This window comes from Bos grunniens, chromosome 14, assembly GCF_055505025.1.
Source record: "Bos grunniens cultivar Pamir isolate PY7600 chromosome 14, Bosgru_T2T1.0, whole genome shotgun sequence".
NCBI lineage: Eukaryota > Metazoa > Chordata > Mammalia > Artiodactyla > Bovidae > Bos > Bos grunniens.
In genome coordinates, this window is record NC_141178.1 from 28,420,227 (window position 1) to 28,444,821 (window position 24,595).

General features: G+C 36.9%; 1 long non-coding RNA gene and 1 other non-coding gene across 11 annotated transcripts in view; one reads left to right on the forward strand and one right to left on the reverse strand.

Annotated features, from left to right (window-relative positions):
- The window catches only part of LOC147359235 (uncharacterized), a 366,162-nt gene extending 342,233 nt beyond the window's left edge, over window positions 1–23,929 (reverse strand). For all 10 annotated transcript variants that reach the window (XR_015140199.1, XR_015140203.1, XR_015140201.1 and 7 more), the window contains exons 1-2: window positions 22,270–23,929; window positions 12,669–12,746 (exon numbers count right to left, since the gene is read on the reverse strand). This is a non-coding gene — a long non-coding RNA (uncharacterized LOC147359235). The remainder of the gene's footprint in view (window positions 1–12,668; window positions 12,747–22,269) is intronic.
- On the forward strand, window positions 7,136–7,251 carry LOC147359236 (U5 spliceosomal RNA). The gene has a single exon (XR_015141359.1). It is a non-coding gene; the product is annotated as a U5 spliceosomal RNA (small nuclear RNA).
- Window positions 23,930–24,595: the final 666 nt, after the last annotated feature.

Consider the following 24,595-nt stretch of genomic DNA (forward strand, 5'->3'; position numbering starts at 1 on the left):
TAAAGATATTAAAATTGGTTATGAAACACTTGCTGAAAAAGCCATGCTACCAACAATTTCTCCCATGTAAATTAATACATATGACTTTAAATTCCTCAAGTGTATGAACGTAGGTGATTATATTAACACAGATCAATGTTAAACCCAAATCACACTGTAACAACTTCCCATCTTAGGTATAGTCCTTGGGTATACTGCAAAAAAAGATCACGATTTTCTCCTTTCTATATCCCAACCATGTAAAAATAGAACTACCATCTGAACCAGCAATCCCAATTCTGGGTGCATATCCAAAAGAATTGAAGTCAGAATCTCAAAGACCTCTTGCCTTCATTGCACCAATATTCACAGTAACCAAGATGTTAAAGTAGTTCAGTATCAACAGATGGATAAAGAAAATATGTACACACATACAATGGAATGTGATTTAGCCTTACAAAGAAGGAAACTACCATTTGCAATAACATGAATGGACCTGGAAGGCATTATGTTAAGTGAAATAAGTCATCACAGAAGGACAAACACTGCATAATTCTACTTATATGAGGTATCTAAAATAGTCAAACTTACAGAAGCAGAAAATAGAATGGTGGTTGCAGGGGATGGGGAGAGGGGGAAGCAGAAGTTATTTATCAGTTGATATAAAGTTTATTATACAAGATGAGTAAATTCTAGATGTCTACTGTAAAACATACATATACATGCTACACACTTGTAGTTAACAATATGATGTTGTACACTAAAAAATGTGTTTAGATCTCTTGTTAAATGTTCCCAGAACAATAATAACAAAAAAGCCAAGGGCACAAAGGAGCTTTTAGAGGTGATGGCTATGTTTATAATTTTGATTGTGGTAGTGGTATAATCAATATATGCATATGCCCAAATTAATCAAACTGTATATATTAATATTAAATATGTACAGTGTTCTGTATATAATTTACACATCAATAAAGCTACAATAAAGTGGGAGGGAGATTTTCAGCTCCCTCCTTAAATATGCAAAGTCTATTTCTTAAACCTTTTAGAAAGGGTTAGTGTTTTGACTTACTTTTGCTAATAAAGACAGGAAGAGATAGGTTCCAGTTCTGAGGACAAGAGTCCTTGAATGCTTTTCTCTCTCTTCTTTGGAGCTGTATTTAATGTCAACATGTGTGGTCAGATGCCACGGTCACCAAAGACTCCATATGACATCACCCAACAGGCAACCGAATGACATACACTTGCAGCGGTAAAGAACTGTCCAGCTGAGTCCAGCCACAGATAAAGAGCTAGCTGCATTAGTTGTTCTAAGTCAATAAATTTTGCTCTGGTTTGTTTTGTGGCAAAAAGTAACTGACCTAATTATCTAAGAGACTATGCATTTTTTGTGTTCTGAATTTTATTACTGAACAGCTACAGATAAAATGTTAAGTAAAACATATAGTATATACTTTATCAGGGATTTAATTAAAAAAAAAACTTTTTCTTGACATTTAATTACTTTGAAACATTTATTATACATAATTAAAGACAGGGATAGACTCCTTGAGCTAAGAGCACTTTTGCTTACTATATATATATATATATCTCATGTATCATTGAGAAAAGACATATATTTGAAACTGAAAGCATACAATACTTTTGCATGAAACCTGATCTACATTATATATAACATGAAGATAAAATGGAGAGTGACTAAATGCCTAGTATTTTCAGTTTAAAATGCACTTAATTTAATCATGTACTTAATTGTGCGGGCTTCCCCAATAGCTCAGTCAGTAAATCATCTGCCTGCAATGCAGGAGACCCAGGTTCGATTCCTGGAGGAGGAAATGGCAACCCACTCAAGTATTCTTGCCTGGAAAATCCCATGGACAGAGGAGCCTGGCAGGCTCACAGTGTCACAAGAGTCAGACATGACTTAGCGACTAGACCGCTACCACCACCACCACTTAATTGTGCAAAACTGGAACATTTTTTGGATCTGTTTAAAAAAATTTAAGTGAATACTTTTCAAACTAAGAAACCACGTCCTGCTTTAGGCAATATTAAGCATTATAATAATAAAATATACCTAAAATTAAGCACACTATTTTCCTTTAAAATACTATGATTTTTCTGTGAAAGCATTTCATACCCAATATAAAGAATTCAAGTAATACAGACACATACAAAAATAAAGTGAAAACAAAATTCTACCACTGAGAAATAAAGTGAGTATTATCCCAGATATACCTCTATGTTGCTAAGTCGCTTCAGTCGTGGCCGACTCTGTGTGACCCCATAGACAGCAGCCAACCAGGCTCCCCCATCCCTGGGATTCTCCAGGCAAGAACACTGCAGTGGGTTGCCATTTCCTTCCCCAATGCATGAAAGTGAAAAGTGAAAGTGAAGTCGCTCAGTCGTGTCTGACTCTTCTCGACCCCATGGACTGCAGCCTACCAGGCTCCTCCGTCCATGGGATTTTCCAGGCAAGAGTACTGGAGTGGGGTGACATTGCCTTCTCCATATACCTCTATATAGACACACAAATGGATTTATCATTTGTCTATCTATCTCTATCACCTCTTACTTCTCTATCTAAATATATGTGTGCATGTGTGTGTGAGTGTAGGTTTGAGGGGATAATGGAAACATTATATATGTGCTAGAGAATCAAATCCTTCCCTCTTTTCACCTATTTCCAGAACTGTTTCTCCCATCCTCTAATTCCTTCTTACTTCAGACCACAAGCAATACATACCTGCTCAGTTTGTTTGCCTCCACATTGTGATAAAAGATTTTACTGCAAATTTTCAGAATTATTTTTATTTTTGCTACTCATGGGTGTAGCTCATAGGGAATTATGTCAGAAAGCTCAGCACTGTTTTTCAAATATTTTCTGGTTATTTAACTGGCAACAATTTTCAACATATATGGCATTAGGTCAATTTCTTTCCATTATTTGACTGTTTACTGGTGACTATTTTTTTTTTTTCTTTTTTGGCTGTGGGGATCATTTAATTAAGTATTATGATCAGGATATTTTTAGTAGACTTTTAAAACAGTAGACTTTTCAAAACAGAGACTTAAGAGATGCCAGTTCAATGCCTGGGTCAGGAAGATGCCCTGGAGAAGGGCATGGCAACCACTCCAGTATTCTTGCCTAAAGAAGCCCGTGGACCTGGGTGAGCTACAGCGGGGCCTGGTGAGCTACAGTCCATACAGTCGTAGAGTCGGACACGACTAAAACAATTTAGCAGGCAAGCAGTTCAATATGTTTGATAATTGGCTAAGATGCAACCAATATTTATTGAATATAGATTATTTACTAGGTACAGTATAGATAAACTGGGAGATTTGGATTGACATCTACTCACTACTATATATAAAATATATAAATATATAACTAATAGGGCTCTACTGTACAGCACAGTGAACTCTACTCAATAATCTGTAATGATCTATATGGAAGAAGAATATAAAAAGAGTGGATATATGTGTGTGTATACCTAAAGCTAACACCTGGAACTAACAAAACATTGTAAATCAACTAACTACACTACAACATAAATTTTAAAATAAAAAAATGAATAAAATGAAGTGTTACTCTAGATAGAAGCATAATTTAGGCTTGCAGTTTTCCAGAATAAAAAATAATAAAGGTCATACAGTGAGTATCTGTGGTATGTTCCAATAGGGCTTCCCTGATATTTCAGTTGGTAAAGAATCCACCTGCAATGCAGAGGATCCCGGATTGACTCCTGGGTTGGGAAGATCCTCTGGAGAAGGGATGGCTACCCACTCCAGTATTCCTGGGCTTCCCTTGTGGCTCAACTGGTAAAGAATCCACCTGCAATGTGGGAGACCTGGATTGGATCCCTGGGTTGGGAAGATTCCCCTGGAGAAGGGAAAGGCTACCCACTCCAGTATTCTGGCCTGGAGAATTCCACGAACTGTACAGTCCATGGGGATGCAAAGAATTGGACACAACTGAGTGACTTTCACATTCTTTCTTCTAAGTATTTTAGAAGACCACTGTCTTAATTTTGTTGAAATTACTGCAAAAATCTATCCCTTTACTGTTGTATACTTTTCATTCTCTTTATTTTTCATGGCTGTAGATTATACAGAAAAAAAAAATTATCTTATTTTGAAGTGGTTTGGCACTGCATTTGGGGGAAATTGAGCTGAGAAATTGCTCCACCACAGCTAGTTTCACCAAAAAAAACTCTTCAGCAACTGAAGGGATAATTAAGTAATTGCTCCTCAAGCAAAAAGAAATATGAGAAATAGAGTGTGGTAACTGAAATTGAATGTCCTACATCCCTGTATGTAAGGAGCTCATTTTGCTAGAAATTATGTCAGTTCATCAGGCAAGGCAAATAAGATAAGCTAATCCTTAACCTTTGAGATACTTAACTGCATTTTTAAAAAATAATTTTTCTTCCTTTCGAAGTAATTTAGATTTTACACCTTGAACTTTAATTCATTAGAGAATAAGATGCTAATTATGAGCTATTTGTGTTATCTCAGAAATGAATGACTTTCTTTCAATTAGTATTCTAATTTAGTAAGAAAGTTATTCAGTTGAGGACTTGATTCTGAATGCAAACACAGAACTTTCAAGAACTATGAGACTATATCACAGAACTTTCACAAATCGGCACGGGTCTAAGGCTTTGCCTTGCATGTAAGCTAATAATTAATGGATCTTGCCAAAGATTCATGCATGTTGGTAGAAGGCAAGGGGATTGTAGGTTAGAGACAAAAGACCTTATTGCTCACTTCATACAATCATCATGAACTTCATTTTCATGATGTTTTCTCTTATCCTCGAAGTCCCTGGGGGTGATGTGGAGTGACTCATTAGATGTACATACAGTGGGATGTGTCACAGATAAGGATCCCCAAGTCCTAATAATGGGCGTGAGCAAAATGCCTCGGAGGGTGGCATTATTTTTATTTTATATTTTACATTATTTTAATTTACAAACCTGTCTTCTGATTTGCATGAACACTATCTTTACCTTCTAAAATGTCCCACTATATAAGCAACTTTGAAAAGATAGTCCAGAACAAAAGTTGTCAGTGCCTTTGCTGGTAAGAGATGCACAAACACCGGAGATCTATAGGGAATTGTCTCTCAAAAGAAATGTGGCATTTGAGCAGGAAAGATGATACATTTTTATTTAATATTTAAGGATAATTTCAATTCTAGCTACTCCCACAGGAGTAAGTGTTGAGAACTTTAAGTCTTTTGAGATATTACCTCATTTACAAGTACAAAATTTAGAGTGACCCATTTCCTAGGATGCTGCTTAAAAACATGAGGCCAGAGAGAAAGGGCCATTTATTACTCCCAGGAGAGCAGAAGACAGTATCAGTATTTTTGAGCTGATTCCCTAAGCTCTAATGTCTATAAGGTTATATAAAAAGACCAAATGACACACATAGTAACATTATAAGAGAGGGACCCTGAGCTTAGGGACTCTGTATTTTATAATGGGCTCTAAGTATGCCCATCTATTGCCGCAGAAGGCAATTTTATCTGTCTTTTGACTGTCCAGTATACGAATACTTGAAAAGCTTCCAGAACAAAGGATCATTACTTCCTCACTTGAAAGACATGTAGAAAAATGAAAGACCCACGAAAAATTGTTTCCCAATAGTGAGTTGCTATGAATCATGAAAAAAAGGAAGAATCTAAACCTTAAACATTCTTGGCATAATTGAGAAAAGATTCCTAGAGCAGAAGGTGCTATATTTCCACAGAAATACAAATACTCAGTGACTTGGAGACTTAAATAGTTTTTACCAATTTATCAGAAGGCAGGGAGATGGTAGATGTGTTGAAAAACATTGTTTATTTTAGTTAGGTTTTTTTTTTTTTTTGGTTTTGGTTGTTTTGTTTGTAATTTTGGAGGTCTGGAGTTACATCTCTAAACCTTCTGTTGAACATTTATGAAATGAGAATGTACTTATCTGCTATAAGCCAATAAATTTGTGCTGTGCTGTGCTAAGTCACTTCAGTCATGTCCTACTCTTTGCGACTCTATGGAATATAGCCCGCCAGACTCCTCTATCCATGGGATTCTCTAGGCAAGAATACTGGAGTGGGTAGCTATGCCCTCCTCCAGGGGATCACAAAGAGTTGGACATGACTGGGCAACTTTCACTTTCACTTGGGGAATGTAGGGTCTCTTATCTTCATTTTGGGCCACACAACACAATTCTAGCTCTTTTCATATAAAGCACTCCAGTTTTGCACATTTTCAAATATTGGCTACATTTATATATCTTTTTTGACTTTGGGTGGGACTTCCCTGGTAGCTCAGACAGTAAAGTGTCTGCCTACAATGTGGGAGAACCAGGTTCAATCCCTGGGTTGGGAAGATCTGCTGGAGAAGGAAATGGCAACCCATTCCAGTATTCTTGCCTGGGAAATCCCATGGACAGAGAAGCCTGCCAGGCTACAGTCCATGGGTCACAAAGAGTCAGACACGACTGAGCAACTTTATTTTGACTTTGGGATTGCATTGCTGCTGCTGCTGCTGCTGCTGCTAAGTCGCTTCAGTCGTGTCTGACTCTGTGCGACCCCATAGACGGCAGCCCACCAGGCTCCGCCATCCCTGGGATTCTCCAGGCAAGAACACTGGAGTGGGTTGCCATTTCCTTCTCCAATGCAGGAAAGTGAAAAGTGAAGTCTCTCAGTCCTGTCCGACTCTAGCGACCCCATGGACTGCAGCCTACCAGGCTCCTCCGTCCATGGGATTTTCCAGGCAAAAGTACTGGAGTGGGGTGCCATTGCCTTCTCTGTGGGATCAGATCAGATCAGATCAGATCAGTCGCTCAGTTGTGTCCAACTCTTTGTGACCCCATGAACTGCAGCACGCCAGGCCTCCCTGTCCATCACCAACTCCGGGAGTTCAATGAGACTCACGTTCATTGAGTCAGTGATGCCATCCAGCCATCTCATCCTCTGTTGTCCCCTTCTCCTCCTGCCCCCAATCCCTCCAAGCATCAGAGTCTTTTCCAATGAGTCAACTCTTCACATGAGGTGGCCAAAGTACTGGAGTTTCAGCTTTATAGCATTATGTGTTATCTATTAGATATGAATGCGGAAGGGCATGGCAACCCACTCCAGTATTCTTGCCTGGAGAATCTCATGGACATACTCTGGTTTCTCTTCAGATCATATAAATCTTTCGCCTTTTACTAAAGATTTCCGTGGAGAGGAACAATTCTGAGTTTTTTGTATACCTGTGGCGAATTCATTTTGATATATGGCAAAATCAATACAATATTGTAAAGTTAAAAAATAAAATTAAATTAAATAAAAAAAAAAAGAATCTCATGGACAGAGGTGCCTTCTGGGCTACTGTCTATGGGTTCACAAAGAGCCAGACACAACTGAGCAACCTGCCACGCGCATTGGATACGGCAACTTCTCATTTTTGTTCAGTCGCATCCGATTCTTTGCAACCCCGTGGACTGCAGCACACCAGGCTTCCCCGTCCTTTACCATCTCCCGGAGCTTGCTCAAACTCATGGCAATTTGAGTCTCTCGGGATTAAAAATGAATTCATCTCCTTGTTGTTTTCTCCCCATCTCCATTTTGCTCTGAAACTACCAAACTATTGAGCTACAGCTACCAGAGGACCCTGATAATTTCTGACTGAAAGGAAAACTGATAGTTGTAAGTTTAGTTTATTCAGGGTTTTACAGAGGGTTATAGCCCAGGAGACTCTCTCTCAGTAGCTCTGAGAAACTGCTCAGGAGAAGCGTGATTTTCAGTCCAGTTTTATACTTTGTCAGAACAAAGAACATACACCAAACACAACAGAGGTTTATTCCTTCGAGGTTTTAACAGAGGTTGGAGAAGGAAATGGCAATCCACTCCAGTACTCTTGCCTGGAAAATCCCATGGATGGAGGAGCCTGGTAGGCTACAGTCCATGGGGTCGTGAAGAGTCGGACCTGACTGAGCGACTTCACTTTCACTTTCACTTCAGCATGTACAGTCAGCAAGACCTTGGTGTCTGGGAAGGGAAACTTACTTTTGAAGGAATGTTAGCACTGGTGTTACAGGAAAGGAGGCATTTATCCCTATCTTCAGGTGGACATTCTAAACAATCTGAATAATGCACTATTCTCTTTAATGGTTAAAGCAGGCATACAATGTAAGCTTGACAGGGCATAAGACAGGCTGTTGTAATGCACATAAAGTTCAGGCCAAATCACGTAAACCGGAATGGCTTTCCTGCACCTCAGTATTGGAAAATTTCTTCCAGCATAGTTTAGATTATATTTTTCTGTCACACATTATACTGTCCCTCTCTTTTTCATCATTTTATCACTTGATATGATGAAAATTTCTTGACTGTCTGTTCAACACCATTTAGGTGTATGGGATAAGTGACTTTTCATATGTTTTTCTACTTTATTCACACCACATAGCCTGAGAAACCATTCTGATTGGACTAATGAATCTTGATGAGCCTCATAATATCCTCCATTTGTTGGATTGCCCTTTACAGATTCACTCTGGGACTCTACAGATGGCACTGTATTCTCTACTAGCTTCTTTTACTACAATCTTTCAGTCTCCTTATAGCCCATAGGAAAATTTTTTTGATATTCAAATGTTCCTTAAGTTAGCCCAAGAGGAAAACTTCTCAAGATCTCGAATACTGCTGCACTCTGCCACTTATGTTCTCTCTTTTTTCATCCCCCTTAGGTTTAAAGCAGAGCCAGCCACCTTTATCTGCCTCCAGGATTTTCTAGGTCCAAAGGAGAGACACACATAGGCTATAATCAACCTTAAACCAGTAGCTATATATGAGTTACATGGAAGTAAGCTATTCAAATTCAACACCTTCCAGAGGGGTGATTATAACAAGCTACACAATTTCAAGAGTGTTCATCCTTCTTGTTTATTATACTTAAAACTCTGACCAATGCTTTAAAGCAAAATTAACATACAAAAAAGAAACAGTAATGCCATGAAGGTCTTCTTAAAAGAGTAACATCTGAGATCTGAAGGATGAATAGAAATTAACCATGACAGATGACACAAGGACACTAGGCAGAGGTAACAGACGTCCAAACGTAATTAGTGGTTAAGAAAAAAAGACTAGAGGCTGAATAAGCAGAGATAAATTCAATAAGAATGGAGCAGAATGGGCAAGAAAAAGCATGAAAGGAGACAAGGATGACAGGGCTAAATACTAATTTAAGTTCCGTTTCCTTGTACTATTTATTTTGTAATTAGTTTCTATTTTCTTGGTATTCATTTTTTTCCTAGTCCACTTAGAATAATATATTTTATTATGTATTAATAATATACATTGTTATATAATAATAATAAATTAAGACATCATCTCAATTGATTCTCTGTGTTGTTTGTTTCTTTGCTGATTGGTTTGTTTGAAAATATGTGTTATGTGTTTCTTTGTATGCATGCGTGCATGCTAAGTCACTTCGGTTGTGTCCAACTCTTGGTAACCCTATGGACTGTAGCCCGTCAGGCTCCTCTGTCCATGGGGATTCTCCAGGCAAGAATACTGGAGAGGGTTGCCATGCCCTCCTCCAGGGGATCTTCCTGACCTAGCTTTCTATGTATATTAGAAATTAAAGCTGGGGAAAATGTATCATGTTTGCACATCATGTGTGGGGTTCACAATTCTGTCAAGTTCTCACAGAGAGCTTAGCATATCCAGATATACTTTTTCTCACCCCCCTTGTTGCTGTTGCTGTTGCTGCGTCGCTTCAGTCGTGTCCGACTCTGTGCGACCCCATGGACTGCAGCCTACCAGGCTTCTCCATCCATGGGATTCTCCAGGCAAGAACACTGGAGTGGGTTGCCATTTCCTTCTCCAATAGCATGTGTTAATTTTTAAAGTAAAATTTTAATGAAATATGATGTATAAGGTATACTTAGAGAAAGGTATACAAATTTTCAGAAATCATACATTTGGAACAATTTTATGATTGTGAATATATCTGTTTAATCAACATCCTGATCAAAAAACAGAATCAAGAAATTAGCTTCATGTGGATCAGAGATTTGCTTTTTAAAAAATAAAGCAATAATGAACTAATACAGAAACCCTTTATAATCTGAGAAGAAGAATGTCTTTCCAACCGTGTTTAAGAATACAGAAGCCATGGCAAATTTGACAAATTTTACTACAGAGAACATTAAATATGAATATCTAAGAAAAATATGACGAAGTCAAATGTGAAAACTTATTTATAGCCAATATCATAGGTTAAAAACTAATATCCTGAAGTATAAAGAGATCCATAAATAAATATGTAAAATACCAATAAATCTATAGAAAAGCAGGCAAATGACATGAAAGATAATTCAGAGAAAAAATATTTAATACAAATGACTTAAACATATGAAAAGATAACCAATCTTTCCAATTATAATATTGGTATTAATGCTTTGGGCAATAATTCTCACCTATAAATGATGAAAATAAAAAATTTTGATCACACACTTTATTGCCAAAGCTGCATGGAAACTGGCATTTTCATCTGAATTTGTGGCAGTACATATCGTTAATCCCCAATGAATGTAGTATATTTACACACAATGGCTTTTCCCAGGAAATGCTACAATTCTACTTTTGGAAATTATCCTATTGATGGACTGCACACATGTAAAATGACATACAGGGTTACTTATTGTAAAAAAAAAAAAAAAACTAACTGAAGATAGAAAACAAACTATTTTAAAAAGATCTGGAAAGATATAAGAGACTTTGGTCAGAGTGACATTATTCAGGGGTTGGTCGGAAAGCAAAGTGTGGAGGAAAAGGAATTGGACAATAACTTCTATCCTTTTAGTGTGAAATGTACATGATATTCATGCCAAAAAATAACATAGGATAAACTGTATGATTTTTTCAAAAATTAACATACCAACCTGTCAATGTAGAGACGAACACACGTAAAATTCCAGTGACCCTGAAACGCTCCTGTGTCCCCTGCAGTTCAAAGCCTCACCTGAACTTCTATTACTAATTTGATTTCTGATAATATATTTTAGTTTTCCCTATTTTAAAAAGATTTATAAATGATAGCCTCACAGTGTGTAATGTTTGTACTTGGGTACTTTGATCCAACGTTATGTTTGTGAGAATCTTCTACAAATGTTGTCTTTTGTTGTAGTTGATCATTCCTTTGGATGTTTATTAATTCCCTTGAATGAATGTATTTATCTGTTATAATTTGATAAACACCTGGATAAGTTTGATGGGAATATCTTGATGGCTTCCAGTTTGATGTTATTGAAAATAAAAACTCTAGTGCTAAAAAATTCATAATGCTGTTACAACCATTCCAGTAAATGTCTTTTTGCAAAAATATGTATGCCTATCTGCCACATATACACCCATGATAATTTCTGGATCTCTACATATACATACATCTGAGTCAAAAGAATGTATTACTTTCTTAAGACTTAAAATTCAAAGTACACAAATGGAAATAAATAACAGCATGGAAAGTGAACAGTGAGACCATATGAGTTCTTGATTTCTACTTTTTTAGGACTTCAGTTTTCTGAAGTCATAGAAAAATTATTTACTTTTAGGAAAAAGATCTCTACAATTTGTCTTTTTGAAATGTATCATAATTTTCCCAGTGATTCAACATGTTGATTTTCTTTGTACAGACCACTGGAGAAACAGATTCATGTTATTCAAATCCCCACCTAATATTTTGCTTGGTATATGGTGACATAATAAATACAAACTATATTGATAAGTGAACTTATATTCATTTATATAATTTTGGATTTTTAGTGCTGAATTCATTATTTTACTTTAGGATTTTCCAATGTCTTTATTTATATGTTATGTGAAGTCATGGAATTTTCTTTTCTTGTTCTTCAGTTTCTTATCTTCCAAGGGGCTATGAGAGTTATTTCTTGGAAAACATATATATGACTGATTATTCAGGCAAAAGCAACAGTCTATAAAGTATGATGAACATACAGGTTTAGCAACTGTCATTTTTATTGCTTTCCTAAGCGAGATGATAACTTTCAAATCATCCAAAACTTTTCTCTTAATCCTGCCCCTGGAATACGGATTGCTCAGATTCAATTTCTGGAAAATATATGGTAATTTGTTTATCTCTCAGTTCCACCTTGACTTTCAAGTTGTATGTTATAGAAAGTTTTTAATATAAACAAGTCTAACTGTTGAAATAACATAAACTTGAAAATGTAAAGGTGTCGGATGATTATTCTACCTATACATTTGGATCCATGCATATTAGCTGAAAACTTTTAATATGAAATTAATCCCAACTCTATTAAAAAATTAGCAACATATTGTGGCTTGTGACTTTATTGATTGCTTTTCTTGAAACACTAAATGAAATGTAAACCTTTAACATTCATCCAGTCATCCCTTTGCATTTGAAAGAGCTCCATGATAAGAAAAAATGAAAAAGATATAATTACTAAGTTCCCCTCAAATAGTGCTTCAGAATATTTATAGTCTAAATAAAAACAAGCAACTGTAGAATCGTTTAAAACATATGTACTGTATTTTTTGTAACCACTCCATCAACTTTGTTTCTCTTTGATCAGACCAGTATTCATCTGCCTCTCACTTCCCTTTAATGACTCTAGACACACCACATGGAAGCCAGTGATCACAAGTAATTTAAAAGTGTGTTACTCACTCAGGCATAAGCAAGGCAAGAAGGTTCCTGGATGAGGGGTCCCACCAGGTCATGTAGACTCCTGGACTCTCTGATGTCCTGATGGAGAGACGAATGACACAGGTCGGGACAGAAGGAGGAAGAGGTATTGGGAGAAAGGGAGGGGGAGGGAAAATGGGGAGATAAAAAGAAGACATTTAAAGGGGTGTTTGTATTTATACATATGACAGGAGATAGTAGGCAGGATTTCTGAATATTGCTAAACAGACTAACTTTAAGTAGCCAAACTGAGGGGGAAAGAGGAGACTGAAGAACAGACAGGCAGGGCTGGATACTTCATATATAACTTGCCCATTGTTCAGCATAACATAATTTGCATAGGGCTGGGGAGATTGATGGGGCCCACTCACACAGGTGTTAATGGTTTAACCAGATTTCATTTTGCCTTGTATGGATGACTTACAGCTTTTAGTTTTATTTCTCTACAAATATGTGTGTATGTATGTATACATACACACAAACAAACACAATATTTCCTTTCTCCGCTTCAATTTTATTAGCTAATATTTAGAAATCAAAGGTGAAATATGGGAGACTTGTGCTAGCTTATTTTCTTTCATCACAGAAGCAATTTTGAACAAATGTTTCAAATCTAGTGTTTTTCCATACATGGGTCAACAAAGTACTAAAGCATTTAGATGCATTGTATCTGTTAGGCTTTATAAGTATCATTAACCAATTTCGAATTGTACTTTGTGTGTTAACAGTTGTAATTTCTTTTAACTAAAATTCAGAAATATTTTATATAATTCCAGAACACAGCACTGCTTTGAGCATCAAAATACTTGTATATTTATTCATATTTTCACCTTTAAGACAGAGTTATTTTCATTTAGAAACCAGTATATGAGGATGAGATAAGGGGTACTGTTCATAAATTATGAACTCTGGTGACTGCTATTACATTAAGATGAAAAATGTCATAAATATTATTTATCCTCCTTAATTAGGATGTGTTTGGCTCCTAAATGTAGAAATAATTCAATATATTTTTTTTAATGTTCATCTTACATGATGACTTTTGTGCTGTTTGTGATTATTGACTACTTTCTCTTCAAACTCTCCACTCCATTAGCTTCTCTCCCTCATGGCTCTCAGAACCCTTTTAATATAGATTATCTTTCTCTGTTCCTTTAAATATTGAGCACACACATCTATTTTCAACCAACCACTAAATATAGGATATATATGCAAATTCTTTAGACACCAAATTTGAAATACTTAAGATAATATTAATTATTTTTCATCTAAAATGGCTTCTTTTATATTATCTCCTGCCTCTCCTATCTGGAGAAGGCAATGGCACCCCACTCCAGTACTCTTGCCTGGAAAATCCCATGGACAGAGGAGCCTGCTAGCCTGCGGTCCATGGCGTTGCTAAGAGTCAGACACGACTGAGTGACTTCACTTTCACTTTTCACTTTCATACATTGGAGAAGGAAATGGCAACCCACTCCAGTGTTCTTGCCTGGAGAATCCCAGGGACGTGGGAGCCTGGCGGGCTGCCATCTACGGGGTCGCACAGAGTCGGACACGACTGAAGCAACTTAGCAGCAGCAGGAGCAGCCTCTCCTATCAGCAATATCCCTGGGTCAGAAATATCCCCTGGAGAAGGGAATGGCTACTCACTCTAGTATTCTTGCCTGGAGAATGCTATGGACATAGGAGCCTACTGGGCTACAGTCCATGGGGTAGTAAAGAGCCAGATAGGACTGAGCGACTAAGTACGCAAGTTTAAAAACACAAAGTCTTCCTCAACTCTTCCTACTCCAATCTCTCTATGCCAAAAACAGATAAACAAAAAATAGCACACACCCTGCCCCTCAAGCCACAGCGGGCAAATTTTTGTTTTCTACAGATTTATATACTACAATTCAAGCCTGTTTGTACAATTCAAAGACTACTTGGAGTGTCTTCCTTTTTCCCCTCACCTTCCATTGCCTAGTTAATTCTTTCTCACTGAACATTCAAAATACTCGTTTGTGTTAGAACTGTTGTTATCCTGATTTTATAGGTGATGGATCTTTGAGGGGTTAAGTAATAGTGACATTCTCATTTTGCAGGCTGATCCTTGACATTATAAACTTAATCATTATGTAACACGGCCTAGCCTACAAACTCCTCAAGAGAAGCAGCCATGAAAATTATACTGCATCCTTGTTTGAATTCCTAGCACTCAGTTTAGAGCCTCACACCTAGAAGTTGCTCAGTAAACTTTGGATTATCCATCTTAAACTACACGCAGCTTCTAGAGTGAGAGAGACCTTTTTTTAACAGTGATGCCTCTCACTTGATGTCACTAAACAGAGTTTACTCGTATATACATTTATAATAACATTGATAACAGTAATAAATTGTTACTGAAATACATAGTATATTTTCTTATGAAAAGAAGATACAGGTTTTGAGGGATCTTAATAGGAGGTACACTGTTGATTCCGCTAATATTAGTTGAGGATTTTGCCCATAGAAGGGTGGTAACTGATCCAATAGGGGTAAATGATTGCTATTTTTCTGTTTTAACATCAACCCTGGTGGCTCAGTGGTAAAGAATCTGCCTGTCAAGGTAGGAGATGCAAACGACATGGGTTCAATCCCTGTTTTGGGAAGATTCCCTGGAGAAGGAAATGACAACCTATTCCAGTATTCTTGCCAGGGAAACAGAGGAGCTTGGAGGGCTACAGTCCATGCGGTTGCCAAAGAGCTGGACACAGAGACTAAACAGCAAAAGCATACTTCCTGTGTCCCTACTTTTGTACAGAATCCTCAACTGATACTGGCAGAATAAACAGTGTACCTCCTATTAAGCTTCAAATAGATCGCTCAAAGCCTGTCCCCAGAACAAATCAATACTCTGCAAATGAAAAGACCCTTCAGGGTATTCAGTTGATAATAGAAAACTATAAGACCCAGGCCCTCATTATAGTCCCTGCTACACCCCTATTTATCTGTAAAGAAACACTGTGGCTGATGATGGAGATTTGTCCAAGACCTCTGTATTATTATCCCTCATCACCTTGTTGTTCCCGATCCCCAGACTTTATCAGCCTCCATCCTTACTGAATGCAAATGATTAACTGTGACTGATGTATGTAGTGCCTTCTTTAATGTTCCTATGAATAAAACTAGTCAACATTTTTGTCTTTATTTGAGAAGGACAATGAAACACCTAGACAGTAATGCCCCAGCGTTTTACCAGAAGTCTTTCCTAGTTTTTCACAAAACTTAAAAGTTTATTTAGATGACATAAAATTTCCTGGAAGCTCTAACTGATTGAAATTATAATATAGATGACTTCCTTCTCTGCTACTGTCTTCTAGGTCTCCAATGGGAAGATAGCATCCACCTTTTAAAGATTTTGGCCTCAAAGGGACATAAATTTTTAAGGAAAAAACTTCAGCTTTGCTAAACCTAAGTTTGTTATTTAGGACACATGATCTCAGAATAAGGGCTGCATCAAGATTCAGATAGGCTTCATGGTATCACAAACTTCCCCAAACCCAAGACCAAGTACCAACCATAAGGTTTTCTTGGGTTGGCTGGATATTGTTGAAACTGGATTCCAACTTTTCTCTCATCACCAGGCCTTTAAATGCCTTACTAAATACATCAAATCAAATCCTGAAGATGTTACTCTTTACAAATGTTTGATTCTGACAAATTATCTTTTGATCTCTGGAGATGATTTCTAGGAAACTTCCCTAATAATGAGCTTTCATGGTTCTTATTTAAAGGATGAAGACAGTAAATATTGTGCTAGGAAAGCAATTACAATTCTTTTGAAGAAGGAAACACAGCCAACGAGAAGCTGTCACAATTTCATGCTCTTTGCCTCTTCTCCAGGGAGATCTTATTCAATGGCCCTTCTTCCTTTCCATTGTAAAGGAACTCTCCTCTCCTTTGTTCTCTGGATTCGCCTATGGTTTGCATAGATTACATGTCACTAACTGCAAGTCCTTTGTTATTTCCAAATAACTTTGATCTAGCTGGGAAAACCACTATCTTTTTGTCATAAAGGTCAACACATCTCTTATTTGTATGCGTATGTGTGCATGCATGTACCTAACCTCTCTTCTGAATAAGGTTTATTTTATAAGTTGTGCATCAAAATAGTTTCTGTGAGGGACTTCCCTGCTGGTCCAGTGGTTAAGACTATCACTTTAACTACAGGGGGAATGGGTTCAGTCCCTGGTGGAGGAACTAAGATCCCACATGCCACACTGTATGGCCAATAAATAGATAAATAAATAAACGTTTTCTTGATTTAATCTTCAACAACATCCCATAATACTATAAATCATTTTCTCCATCACAATCCAGCCTATGCCAATCTTTCAATCTTTGTATCTCATAACTCCATGAAACATCAAACTGTTTAGTGCAGCTTCTTTTAGAAGCAGAGCCTGAGAGAAGTTTCAGTGCATAGTTTATTTGGGTATTGATAGCAGGAAACACATTTTGGAAAACAGGAAAGAGAGACGAAAGAAAGTACCAATAAAATGTGTGTTATCAAACAAATCATCACTGTGGATGAAGCTCAATCCCACATGGTGACCAGAGTAACTAAAGAAAAGAGAGTGGGGGCTTTTTACACCAACTCCAGTCATCTCCATGACTTAATACCTGAAATTTTAGGTAAACTGATAATTTATCAGTGACCAGAGAAAGACCTAAGGCAAAAAGTTTCAAAAACTGAACCTCTCTGAAGTGGTCAGGTCCAAGGATATATAGGTGAGAATCGACAGTATCTGTCTATGTATCTACCCCATTAGAAGGGAAATACTAGAAGATACAAACATTTTAATTTTTCTCTGGATCCACTCATTTCCTGTATGTTCTCAAGCTCAACAAATATCTTCTGAGTTAATTAAAATAAAATAATCAGAAAGTAGCAATGTTATTATGTTCTCTATTATTTTTCTAGCATTGTAGAAGAGCCCACCAGCTAAGACGTTCCCCCCTACCCCCACCCCCGACTCAGGATAAACATAAAATGAGAGCTGTAATAGAGGACATTTAATTTTAGTTCCTCTTCTGTGGTTGGAAGGAATAAAGGATTTATGGTAAATTTATAGTCTAGTTTTGACCTGTGCTAAAACTATGGACTGTGCTAATTTTCAGTTCTGCACCAACTAGATAATATCAGGCAGAGACTGAACTATCTGGCCACAAGATCAATAGACACGTTAGCTCAATTACTTAAACTGATAGTGACCACTGCGTGCTTTTAGTGGAAGAAAATCACCAGCTATAAAGGAATCTGTGACCCAGGAAATGTTGCACTGAAGTTTTCATTTATCGAAAAGAATAACTTTAGGCTGAAGGGAAAATAATACCAAAGGAAGAGAACTTTAAAAAATAAATTATGCTAGTTTCTTCTATAAAAGTAGATGTTTACCTTTTAACAACTTTCAACCAATCAGGCCCATATATAGTTTGAATGTTATAAATTAAAAAAATGCACCTTTTTACAAATTACTTCTTCTACATGTACATAATGGCTATAGAAAAACTAGGTGTAGAAACAGAGAATAATTTAGGGAGTTTTATTAGAGAGCATATCACGTGACAAAGGAGACATAATTTCCACTCATTTCTGAAATCAATTCTGCTCTCCTTTTCTTCTCTTTCATATACATTAATATTCCCTCAGATTATACTTCTCTCCGTCACTAGAGACTATTCCAGTAAATTAAAAACATACAAAGGAGGTAGGGAGATGAATACACAAAAGAATTTAGGGCTAAAGAAGAGTAAAATTTTAAAGTGACTTTAAGTGCCAATAGAATCCTACAATCTTGACATATGAATAATTTAAATTACATGGATATAAACTGCTGATAGGCATTTGAGAAACTTCAGAATTTATTCAGCTCAGAAAAAATGAATAAATAAGTAAGGAAGGATCCTAAATTAGATGGTTCTAACAAAATATATACAATGATTTATTTCCACTAGCACTATCTGGGAAGCCCATTTTTATGTCCAGCAGTATTTCAATGTGATTTGGTAATTTTCCTTTTTAGAAAAAAGATTAAAGAAGTTGTTGTTGTTGTTTTTAATGTTCCCGGCAGAAAAGTTTTTTGAGAAATAAATTAATAATAGCTTAAGATTTATGTTTAAGAAAGCATTATATAGTTACATAATTTTTGTATTAAATCATAAGCATTTCAGTTTTGCATAAGATTCACTGAAACCTACAATTTTTATTTACCTTTTAGCAATTTCAGATCTAATAAATATCATCCCCTTTCCCACAACTGCATCCAGTGGAAAGGTAGTGGAATCAGGCAGGTAAAGATTGAAATATTTGTTTTATTATGATGGTAGGATTCAGATATGCTGCAGTTTTGGCTTGCCAAAACCACACCCTGAAATAGATATACAGGGTGATATATTAGATATACACCCAGTATATTGTATGACTGGATACCATGGGCCTTGGCAATCTGAAGGCTCACTATAAGAAGAAGAAAAGAATAATTGTGTTCTATATCCAAGGTGCTCCAAAGTCAGCCCAATATCCAAACTGAACAAATCATTTTTCTAAATTTGCTAAAAAGTACTTGGGTCTTCCCAAGGACTTGGACCAGAAGTATTACTCTAGCTAATATTTCGAAAAAGGGGTGCTATTTAGAACATAGGAAGAACAATCCCAGTGCTGTTCAAGAGTTGTTTGAACACTACTGATGATTCAGCATTTTTGACCCAGCCACATAAATGACAATGGCACCCCCAACCAAGCATTGTGACATTACTACACATAGTGCCAGAAATATGCTCCTTCTTCATATTCCAGTACCACCTATATATTGATAGCATCTATCAGAGTTCATGAACATTTACTTTTTATTTGTCTTCTTCCTATTGTCTCCAAATTCCTTAAGAACAACCACTATCCAATTTGAACCCATTTCACATTGTAGGGGCTCAGGTGTATGTTTAAATAGGTTGATAAATTAATAACCATGTCTCCCCAGTTTCCAAAATCAACTAATTTTTTTTCCCTTATGGTTACTTATAGTTATATTGATGTCAGTTACATTTCAGAAACATATCAAAGAATCTCAAAGACTGTCTTTGCCTTAGCTTTTAAAGTTCTATAAAGCAAATATTTTATTTAAAACATTTACAACTCCAGTGTACATATAAATATCTGCCCAACATTATTTACATTTAAAGATATTACTTGTTTGGAGTCCCACAGGGGTGGCTCAGATGGTAAAGAATCTGTCTGCAATGCAGAATACCCAGGTTTGATCCCTGGGTCAGGAAGATCCCTGAAGGAGAAATCGGCAACCCACTCCACTATTCTTGCCTGGAGCATTCCATGGATGGGCCATGGGTTACAGTCCATGGGGTTGCAAACCATTGGACATGACTGTGTGACTCACACACACACAGGGATAATAATGGGTATGGCATGGTGCTCTCTTGAAAATTCATTGTAATTCTGAACATCTGCTAAAGTGGGAAGTGGATTCCTTAGCAGCATAAAGAAAATCACATACTCTTCAAGTTACATTAAAAAAAGCACATATGTACCTTAAAGAGATTATGAATTAATGGGCTTTATAAAAAGAGAATGCAATTAGAAGTTCAAAAGTTTATTTTTCCTTTTCAACTATGAAATTCCACATTATTAGAAAAATCATTAAGAGTTTTACAACAGAGTATTTTTTAAAAATCTCGGTAAAATGAGTGTTAATATATTATTTCTTTATAGTTTTTTAGGTTTAAATTTCTGTGATATATAATGAAGCTCCTTGCAACACAAACAACACCAAACCAATACAAACAATTTTTTTTGTATTTTATAATGCAAAAGTACATGGGTTAGTTTCTACAGGAGAGAAAAACACATAAATCATTTTTGCCCTCTAGTTATTGTCTTGTTCCAAATTCTAGTTTAGAAGATTATAATCACCACCTAGTATAATTTGAGAGTAGTTGTCATACATGAGATCTTTCCTGGTGGCTCAGATGGTAAAGAATCCACCTGCAATGTGGGAGATCTGGGTTCAAACCCTGGGCTGGGAAGATCTCCTGGAGAAGGGAATGGATACCCGCTCCAGTATTCTTGCTAGTTACATAAAAAGTACTAAAAAACAAAGCATTTTGAATGGAAAGAAAGTTCTAATATATAATACAAAATAATTAGGATAAGAAGCCTAAGTTTTTTAAATAAATTACTCATTTAATCACTTTAACTTTTTAGTTGTAAACAATATTTCTTTATTAAAAAAAAAAAACAGTGATGATTTTTGTCAGAAATAACAATTCCAATTCACTGAAGTCAACTTCAATCTGATGCATTTGAGTGTATTTTGAGCCAATCATAGGCTACATGATTTCCAGGTTAAAAAAAAAAAATCAAAACATACAATTAATCCCCAAAAAACAAGTTAGTTTGACTTTAAACACAAATGCTTACCACCAATTTAGACACTCCTCTGACTTACAGATGTAAATGCCTAAAGGCCGAATAGACATATTTACTTGATGGTTCTAAAGTTCACTTCTAAAAAATGAAACTACAAAGAAGTCATCATTCTCAGACACAACTCAACTATTTCAGTTGTGTCTGTCTCAACTGAAATAAAGAATATTAAGTAAACACTGTGCTTTTTATTCCAGGCCTTAAATTGAAAGAAAAGAGGAATATCGCCTTTTGTGTTCCTATCTAAGTCTTAGCCTTGATCTTTTTCTTGGAACACAAGACTACACTCCTGACCTCATTTCTGGCCTAAAGTTTGAAATGGCACAAGTGGAATGAACCTTTTACTCTAGGAATTATGCAACAAAAAAGGGAGAAAGAGGCAATCCTGTCCCAGGCAAGCGCCAATCTTTGATTTCCTTATGTTAAAACTTTCACCACCACCACCCGCCTGTCTGAATCTTACTATAGAAATCCAGGGAGCATTTGTTGCTAGAAAGAAAATATAGTACTCAGATTAGCTGCCCTGCTAAGTACTTGAATTCCAAGAAACTGCAAAAACACATATAATATTAATGGAAAAACAGTAACCAGAATTCAATAAAAAATGATAAAATGGAGGGAAAAAAATTAAAGAATAAAAAATAGGGAGAATATGAGTCCCAACTCAAAGATGCATTTACCATGGAAAACTTAAAATTTTAAGGGAAAAGGCTTTATTCACTTTCCAAAAGGAAACACACACACACACACACACACATACACACACACACACCCCAAGGTTGCTAAAGAATTATTCAAATCTTTATCAAAATGTGTCCATGCCACAGAAAGCTGTACTTATGAAGTTATTTTCAAATTAGCAGAAAATACTTTTTTCCTTAAGTATCCCCTTTTCCCAAATAGTTCATGAATATTGGTGCTTACCCACTTCAAAATGATGAATTCTGTGCCTAAATCTCTGATAAAGAGAAAATTATAGTATGTCTTCCAGCCACTGGTAGATTCCATCCTTGTTGTAGCCACTGACCCCAGCATTGATAAAATATTTTCACCCACAAAGTCCATTAACTATTCATGGGAAATAAAAAAGACTCTGAGCAGTAAAATAAAGTCTCTTTTTACCTTTGTGCTTAGTCTCACATGTCCATAGGGAGCCGCATGAACAGGCCTCAGAGCTGGTCCTTCCAGACTGGCGTTCCTAGTGGGAAAAGGCTGCACAGACGCCTCAGCTCAGGGCCCAGTGCAGAGGCACCGCGCCCAGCATCTCAATTCAAGATGGCGACGGCAGGACGTGCGTAGAGACGCCACACCTGGGCACTGTGATTACAACCCGTGAGCATCACAGCTGCACCCACTCCCCAGAACTCTGCGCCCTCCCCCACTGTTGTTGTTTAGTTGTGTCTGACTCTTTTGTGACCACATGGACTGTAGCCCGTCAGGCTCCTCTGTCCATTGGATTTCCTAGGCAAGAATACTGGAGTGGGTTGCCGTTTCTTTCTCCATACCGTGGTGATAAGATACCCGATAAAGCAGCCCAGCCTCTGGCCTTCCCAGGAGATCATCTAATCTAGAGCATGAGCTTGCAGCTCTCTATTCTTTCATCAGAGCATAAAACTAGCCTTTGCTTCTGACCTAAACCTGGTCTTGTTCTACTGACTCAAAGGACACCAGGCAAGAGGACCCTTGTTGAGGCTCACTTGAGTGGTCAGTAATGTTATCTCCCAAGGATATTTGTCTGCTTGAAATATCTCCTACTTGAGTCTTCAGTGATTCAAAGCTAGCTTACACATATCTAAAATTTCTCCAGAAGTACATCACTTTTGGATGGGCAGGTGGGCATGTGGAAGAGGGTAGGAGTGGATGGCTTTAGGTGCAGCCACTTGCTGAAGCAGAATCAAGTATTACTCTCAGTCATATAGGTCCTAGAGTTGAAACCGAATTATCAGTCCAAATTTCAATTCTGCTTTAATGCATAAGAGCTCAGACCCTGGGGGCAGGTTGCTCAAGCTGTGAGTCCCTTCCTAGCTTTGTGACCTTGGACAGTTTATTTAATCTTTATTCTTAAGTTTCTTTAGCGCTAAAATGAGGACAGTAAGAGTCCTCATAGTACTACCGTGAGGATTAAATGAATGTGTAAAATTAAAGAATTTAGAACTGTACCTTACACAAACACAGGAAGAGCATGTAAATATTAAATTTTAACCACTAAGTTTTCCTTAAGGAATCCTTGGTGAACTTCTTAATCTATTAAAAAGTTCAGCATTTAAATCCCTCTCCTTTCAGGAAGATCCTCATCCCTGTGAAGTTTTTCCCAATTTTCCTGAGGCCTCTGAATTCCAAGGTGTTTTTGAAATGATAACTTCTGTCTAAACACTAAAATCCAGTTCCTTGTTTAGGCCAATTGGGAAAATTCTGAGAGCTTCCTTTAGATGAATATTCTGAAAATAAAACTCACTGACTCCAAGTTGACAATTTTAAAGAGCAGCTTTTCTAGCAAATGTTCATCCTAACAAAGTACACAGCTATGAGAAATTTTACAATATGGACATATTTCAATATGTTTCAATACATTTCAACTATTCATAAAGTTGAAGGTATAATGTTAGTGAAAACACAGAGCTTTGGACAGGGCCCAACCATCTTCGTTTTAGTGGTGGATCAAAAAGATGCTAAAATTTCTATATAAACACCTCAACCCTGCTCAAGAACTTGGATAATTTCTCTGTTGAGACAGATAAGACAATATATTTATAGCTACTATTCACTTGAGCTATTAAAGAGCTTCACAGAAATTCTTTAAAATGTCCAATATTGAGTTTATGGACACACCACCCTGAAAATACTCAATCTTGTGTAAAATATCCAATGTTAAGGCTCTAAAAATTAAGAGTAAACACTGCACATTTACCTTTTGGATGTAATTATTTAGTACTATTAATATTAGAGACTATGCACTGTGAGGAAAGCTGGCACCGAAGAATTGATGCCTTTGAACTGTGGTGTTGGAGAAGACTCTTGAGAGTCCCTTGGACTGCAAGGAGAGCCAACCAGTCCATTCTGAAGGAGATCAGCCCTGGGATTTCTTTGGAAGGAATGATGCTAAAGCTGAAACTCCAGTACTTTGGCCACCTCATGCAAAGAGTTGCCTGATTGGAAAAGACTCTGATGCTGGGAGGGATTGGGGGCAGGAGGAGAAGGGGACGACAGAGGATGAGATGGCTGGATGGCATCACTGACTCGATGGACGTGAGTCTGAGTGAACTCCGGGAGTTGGTGATGGACAGGGAGGCCTGGCGTGCTGTGATTCATGGGGTCACAAAGAGGCGGACACGACTGAGACTGAACTGTCTGAACTGAACTGATGGACCAGATTTAGCTCATTTGACTATTTTTTTATTATATTCAATGGCCAAAATATTTAGTGATTTCTTACAACAAAAGCTATTGT